Below are 7,230 nucleotides of genomic sequence, written 5' to 3' on the forward strand. Positions count from 1 at the left end.
AGAACCCATCAGCAGCAAAGTGATGAGGATGCAACTTCAACGGCACTGACTGTCCTATGTCTATACATGATAATATGCGTCCCAAATGGCACTTTTTACCTACCTATAGTGCACTACTTTGTATGGAATATGGCACCATTTGGAACGCAGTATAGTTTTAGAGAGGCAGAGCCAAAAGATTCACTATTGCAACCTGGGGAGCATGTTAGTACAGTAAATATATTCTATATTTCCCCTAATGTAATGAAAATATGGTCATTGTAGCAGGTGTACTGTATGGAAGGTTGTCAGTACCTTTGAATAAATGCTGTTGAGAATATTTGTTTTGGAATTAGTCAGGTCTCAAGGTATTTACAGTGTCACTGGGAAAACACACGCTATTGAATGATTTGACAGGACAGCAGAGAGGAGAGAGAAAGAGGGGGTAGAGAGAGGGAGGGAGATGGAAAAAATAGAAAGGAGAGAGAGAGAAATTAGGAGAGATGAGAGAGGCAGACAGAGACAGAGACAGAAGAGTGAGAGAGAGAGAGAGAGCGCAAGAGAGAGAGAGAGAGAGAGAGAGAGAGAGAGAGAGAGAGAGAGAGAGAGAGAGAGAGAGAGAGAGAGAGAGAGAAAAGACAGAGAGCAAGAGAGAGAAATTAGAAAGAGAGAAAGGAGAGACAGACAGACAGACAGAGAGAGAAAGGACAGACAGACAGACAGACAGACAGACAGACAGACAGACAGACAGACAGACAGACAGACAGACAGACAGACAGACAGACAGACAGACAGACAGACAGACAGACAGACAGACAGACAGACAGACAGACAGACAGACAGAGAGACAGACAGACAGACAGACAGACAGAGAAAGGAGAGACAGACAGAGAGACAGAGAGAAAAGAGAGACAGACAGAGAGACAGAGAGAAAAGAGAGACAGAGAGAGAGACAGAGAGAAAGGAGAGTCAGACAGAGAGACAGAGAGAGGAGAGACAGAGAGAAAGGAGAGCCAGACAGACAAAGAGAAACCTGAGTGGCGCAATGGTCTAAGATACTGCATCTCAGTGCAAGAGGCATCACTGCCTGGTTTGAATCCAGGCTGCATCACACCTGGCTGTGATTGGGAGTCCTATAGGGCAGTGTACAATTGGCCCAGTGTCGTCCGGGGTAGGCCTTCATTGTAAGTAAGAATTTGTTCTTAACTGACTTGCCAAGTTAAATAAAAAAATAAAAATTAGAGTCAGACAGAGATAAAGGACAGACAGAGAGCTGAGCCTATTTGTTTGCATTATTTCCCTCAGCTACATTGTAAACATCTGTTCTCCTCTATGTCCTGATAGATGTCTCCAATCAGATCGCTGTCATCTTACAAACTAACAACAAATCCAACAGGAGATTTATCTGTTGCTGCTGCTGCTCTTTTACACAAGCTTAGTTACCTCCAGTTCTAACTGAGGCATGCAATGGTCCTCCCTAATGGTATCCTGTGAGGAGGAGGCTAGTCTTTTAAGTCTGTGTCCGAAATGGTACCCTATTCCCTATATAGTGCACAACTTTTGACCAGGGCCCATAACGGCAGCTCCATAGGACTCTGGTCAGAAGTAGTGCACAATGTAGGGAGGGAATACGGTGCCATTGAGTACGCGGTCCAACATGCAGCCCAGTTGTGAGTGGTTCCAGGTTGAGGAGTCTGTTTTGAATAAAGGTCCCATCAGCACAAGGCTCTGACAGGTTGTTGGTAGAGACTAGAGAGGAGAAGCACATAAAATAACTTGGCTGGATACTGGGCTTATTATCCTGGTAATGTAATAGAACAAATATGCAGTGATGTATGTGTGTTTAAGGTCCAAACGCAACGATGTGACTTCACAGCGATGGCCCTGTCTCTAGCTAGGACCCTCGGCCCATTTATCTAAAGAAGAAGAGAATGCAAAGGAAGTAGATGTTACGTTGTAAACTGGTGCAAATGTGATAATGTGTGGATGATTCTGTAACGGAGGTGGTTCGAAGGATGAGTAACATTGCCTGAGACCTGGAGACTTGTGTTTGTTAACCTCCCAGAGCTACTGCCTAGCTCAGTGGGCTAACAGTCTTGAGGCATGCAGAGGATCTGGGTTGAAAGCCAGTCCATTGGTTTGTCTATTAGAACAGGGAGGTAAATGACTGTGAAGAGTGATATAATGTTTCGTTGATGAGGATAAATGTAGAAGGATGTTATTGTGTTATTACAGAGTTCAATATGAGAGATGATCTGTGCCAGATTCATTCTGAAATGTTTATTATTTTCCCACTTGAGTATTAACAAAAATGTACTGAAATATATTTAAAAGAAAACCAGAGTCAGAAGGAGGAAACACTCCTGCATGTCCTGTCTAGCAGAAGACGCATCCAAAACGAATAATTTTCTTTATGATCCAACATCCCATGACAATGTACTATACCGCTGTGTGTGTGTCTCTGTGTGCATGTGTGTGTGTGTGTGTGTGTGCGTGCGTGCGTGTGTGCGTGCATGCGCGTGTGTGTGTGTGTGTGTGCGTGCGTGTGTGTGTGTCTCTGTGTGTGTGTGTGTGTGCGTGCGTGCGTGTGTGTGTGTGTGTGTCTCTGTGTGCATGTGTGTGTGTGTGTGTGTGTGCGTGCGTGCGCGCGTGCGCGTGTGTGTGTGAGAGAGAAAGCGAGCGCTTGTGTGTCGTTGCCAGCTCTGTCTCTCTTCCAAATGCCATTCATATAAATAAACTGTGTTTTTCAGGATAACTTCATTTTCTATTTTAATACCGAAAAGCATATAGTATCTCAATCTAGTAAACACATTGAGACATATCATCTTGATCTCTCTCATGCTAAAACACAGTTACCATCTGCAGACATACCAGGAAGACAGCTGTAATAGTTATTTAAGCCTTTTAGTTGTTCTTGACATGTGGCCAAGCGCAAATTGATCTTCAGTTTCTGTTTTCTGATGGCCAGATAGTGAGAATACATTTCATTTTAATGTATAGAGCCACATACATGAATGGGAATATATGGATGTGTCTCCATAGTAGGAAATAACTGAAGACTATGTTCACAGTATTGGCAGCTAGAGGAGTTGGGACACAGATAAAAACAGATTCATATTATGTGACTATTCAGAACTGGATTTGAACAGCCAAGACATGTCAAGCAGCTGTCACAGTAAGGGAAGTGAATGAAAAATGAACTCCAACCCATGGTTCCTCGTCCATTCTCTTATGATTGTCAGGTTGTAGAACGACATACGTTGAAGTTTAGTTTCTACTGATTGATATCACCAGGAAGGTATCCAAGGCCATGGCTCCGGCTCTGTAGAAGATAAAAGAATGGCTCTTACAGAGAGAAAACTGAATCAGGAACATAGAGCAATAACATAGTCTGTGTCCCAAATGGCACCCTATTCTCTGCATAGTGCATTACTGTTGACCAGAGCCCTATGGGCCCAGGTCAGCCGTAGTGCAGTATATAGAGAATAGGGTGCCGTTTGGGATGCATAAACGACCGGAGCTGTAACATGCTCCTCTCAACCAAGCAGTCGCCAGATGGAGAGAAGAACAGGGCTCGGTGACAAGACATGAGAGCAGGAGTAAGACCCAAATAGCACCCTATTCCCTTTGTAGTGCACTACTTTAGACCAGGACCAATAGGACTTTGGTCAAAAGTAGTCCAATATATAGAGAATAGGTTGCCATTTGGAACACAACCCAGTAGTCTAGCTCTCTTTTTCTAACAGGGCTGTGTCTGTCTGGGCGTTCTACATGTGATGTCCTTCACACCTTTTATTGTCTGAGAGGGAAAAACCCTTCTGTTCTAATAACAATGTCAAACTTGTCATGGCGGTCTACTGGAGCTGAATTTTGGCATGCTACAAAATCCATTTGTCGATGGTTATGATAATGAAAAATATGTTGCCAATCAATTACATAATTGTGATTCTGAAGCATTTCATTTAGCCTACTTCACCATGCAAATGAAAGGTAATTTACCGAATACAGGTGCGTCAGAGTAGCCCAAGCAGCTCATCGAGTATGAGATATTTAGAACCGAAAGACATTCTGAAGATTGGCTTACACTTCCCTTTTACATAGCTTGGTGGCACCAGAGTTCAGAAATGTCCACCTCTCCTCTCTGCTCTCTCAGAGGCATCTCTCTCTACCACGGCGCTGTCAAGCAACATAACCTTACACTTTTGCACGTGTTTAATAAATTAGCACAATCTGAAGGAGGGCTGTCCATAGCCATAGAGAGGTGTCGGGTTTCACTCCGCGCAAGGAGAGGCAGCAGCTCTGCAACTAGACGCTGCAGTAACTGTTAGTGTGGATGCTGTCCCGATGCCGAGAAGTTGATAACGTCCTGACTACAACATTTTAACCATACAAAGGAAACGGTCGCGGAAAAAGTTATTTTGAATTGCCTATCCCTCGTCACCTGACAAGGAATAGGGTACAGAAGAAATCACAAGAGGTTGCTGGAGTGAAAACACATTCACCATCCTAAAGGATCATTTAGAAAGGATACCGCTTTGTCTTTTGGAAATGGATTTAATTTAGGAGGTTTTTGACTTTAGTTTAGATTTTTACTCTGCCTTTTTACTCCACAAGGAATTTGTTTAAAGAAGCGACCGTTATTGTTGGGATATTTGCTAACGGACGTGCGTGCGCTCAGTGGCAGAGAAGGAGCATATGAATGTAAGTCCTCGGTTACAGTGTTCTACTACTGTCAAATGTCTGTCTCACCTCGCTAGCTGAAGACTACGAGGTAGTGATTATAAATCGTTGCTATACATTTGATACATTGTTGCGATACGTTTATACGTGTTATACATTGCACTAGTTACATGGGCGTTTTATTAGGCTAAAACTTGAGCGCAAATCGTTGCGTTGTTGTCATGTGCAGAATAGGCTAGCACATTATCATGGTCCCTTAACACACACAGTCAGTCATGAAGTTAACGAGACAATTTTCAAGCTTGGATGCTTTTAAAGATGAATCTCTTCGTTTGTCTTCTTTCTTCTTCTTTTTCCATACACCTTTTTTTATTCTTTCGGGTCCAAAGTGCAAAAGTTAACGTTTTTTAAGTGTTTACAATGTGTTATAAGTTTTCTAGAATTTACTCCAGGTTTTTGTTTTTGCATCTTTATTTTGGGTATTTGACTCTGATTAGTTATACAGTCATCACATTTATTGTCAAACAGTGCTGTTGTTTTTTTAAGCTTAAATAGATGTATATTTGAGAAGTCAGCAGGACCCATGGACGGGACAGCTGTCAGCGATGTTTAGGTCTTGACACCTTATGTATCGTCTAATGATTATCCCGACTAGTGAAACTGCTATCGACAGGCAGGCAGGACCGTGGAACGGCTGCCTGAAAACTGATTCTCATTATAACCCAAAACATCTGGCCCTGACTGAATGCTCTCCTCTCTGCTCATTGCTGTTCTAACTCTGTGATTTTGTTTCCCTCTGTGGGGGCAATCACTTCTTTCAGACGGCATAACACTAGGCTACTGCTGCCAACTCTCCTGAAGGTGAGAGCTTTAAGTATTGGATGTAAAAGGGAGAGAAAAAATCTGGATATTTAGGCTGTTTAACAATAGGCCCGACGTTATATTGCACTGTATGCAAGAAAAGAGAACACACAGACTGCAGGATCAATAGCTCTAGCTGAGATCCTACACTGTAGGCTCTACTATTTAAACCGTTTCAACTTTTGGAAAAACCTTCCAAGCAAACACTAATTATGTAACAAAGAATGACACATATACATTTCTGAGGTCTAGCTCCCCTTGCTTTGCCAGTTAATATAATTTAAGACATTCTAAAAGGAGTCAGAGTCATACAACCACACAACCACAACAATAATATGATTATAACAAAAACACATCAAACCTTTAAAGTGATTATTTGTGGTTTTCTGAAATGATTGAGAAATAATATTATGTTTTAGATTAGAATTCAAATGTGTGGTAGGCTACCCGTCATGGTCTATACTTAGAGCACATTTTCATTGGCAACACCACCATGCTGTCAAAGACAAACAACACAACACCAATCTCAACCAATTAGCTTAATAATACTCTGTCCACCAGTCAAATAATTCACTAGGATGTTACTCCACTGTACTTGGGGTGCTTCCCAAATGGCACCCTATTCCCTATTATAGTGCACTTTATAGAGTTCTGGTCAAAAGTAGGCTAGTTGTCACGATCGTCTTGCGAAGTGAGTGAGGACCAAAATGCAGCGTGTTCAAAATACATCTTCTTTTATTTCAGAAGAGAGAAAAACCAAGAAACGAACAACTATACAAAAAACTAACAAAATAACAAACTGACGACCGTGAAGCTATACATATAAATAGTGCTGACACAAACACTACACATAGACAATTACCCACAAATGCATGATGCCCATGGCTGCCTTAAATATGGCTCCCAATCAGAGACAAATGAAAGACATCTGTCTCTGATTGAGAACCACTCAGGCAACCATAGACATACCTAGACACATTCACTCAACCATAGACATACCTAGAAACATTAACTCAACCATAGACATACCTAGAAACATTCACTCAACACAAACTCATACACTACACCCAACACCCCCTTTACCATATAACCACCCAAAACGACAAAACACAAACATTCCCCATGTCACACCCTGACCTAACTAAAATAATAAAGAAAACAAAGAATACTAAGGCCAGGGCGTGACATAACCCCCCCCTTAAGGTGCGAACTCCGGGCGCACCAGCATAAAGTCTAAGGGAGGGTCTGGGTGGGCGTCTGTCCACGGTGGCGGCTCTGGCACTGGTCGTGGTCCCCACCCCACCATAGTCACTACCCGCTTTCGTAGCCTCCTCCAAATGGCCACCCTCCACATTAACCACACTGGATTAAGGGGCATCACCGGACTAAGGGGCAGCACCGGACTAAGGGGCAGCACCGGACTAAGGGGCAGCCCCAGGATAAGGGGCAGCACCAGGATAAGGGGCAGCACCAGGATAAGGGGCAGCTCCGGACTGAGGGACGGCAGCTCCGGACTGAGGGACGGATCCTGGCTGGATGACGGCTCTGGCGGATCCTGGCTGGACGGCTCATGGCTGGCTGACGGATCTGGCTGCTCATGGCTGGCTGACGGATCTGGCTGCTCATGGCTGGCTGACGGATCTGGCTGCTCATGGCTGGCTGACGGATCTGGCTGCTCATGGCTGGCTGACGGATCTGGACGCTCATGGC

Source organism: Salvelinus namaycush, chromosome 34 (assembly GCF_016432855.1).
Source record: "Salvelinus namaycush isolate Seneca chromosome 34, SaNama_1.0, whole genome shotgun sequence".
NCBI lineage: Eukaryota > Metazoa > Chordata > Actinopteri > Salmoniformes > Salmonidae > Salvelinus > Salvelinus namaycush.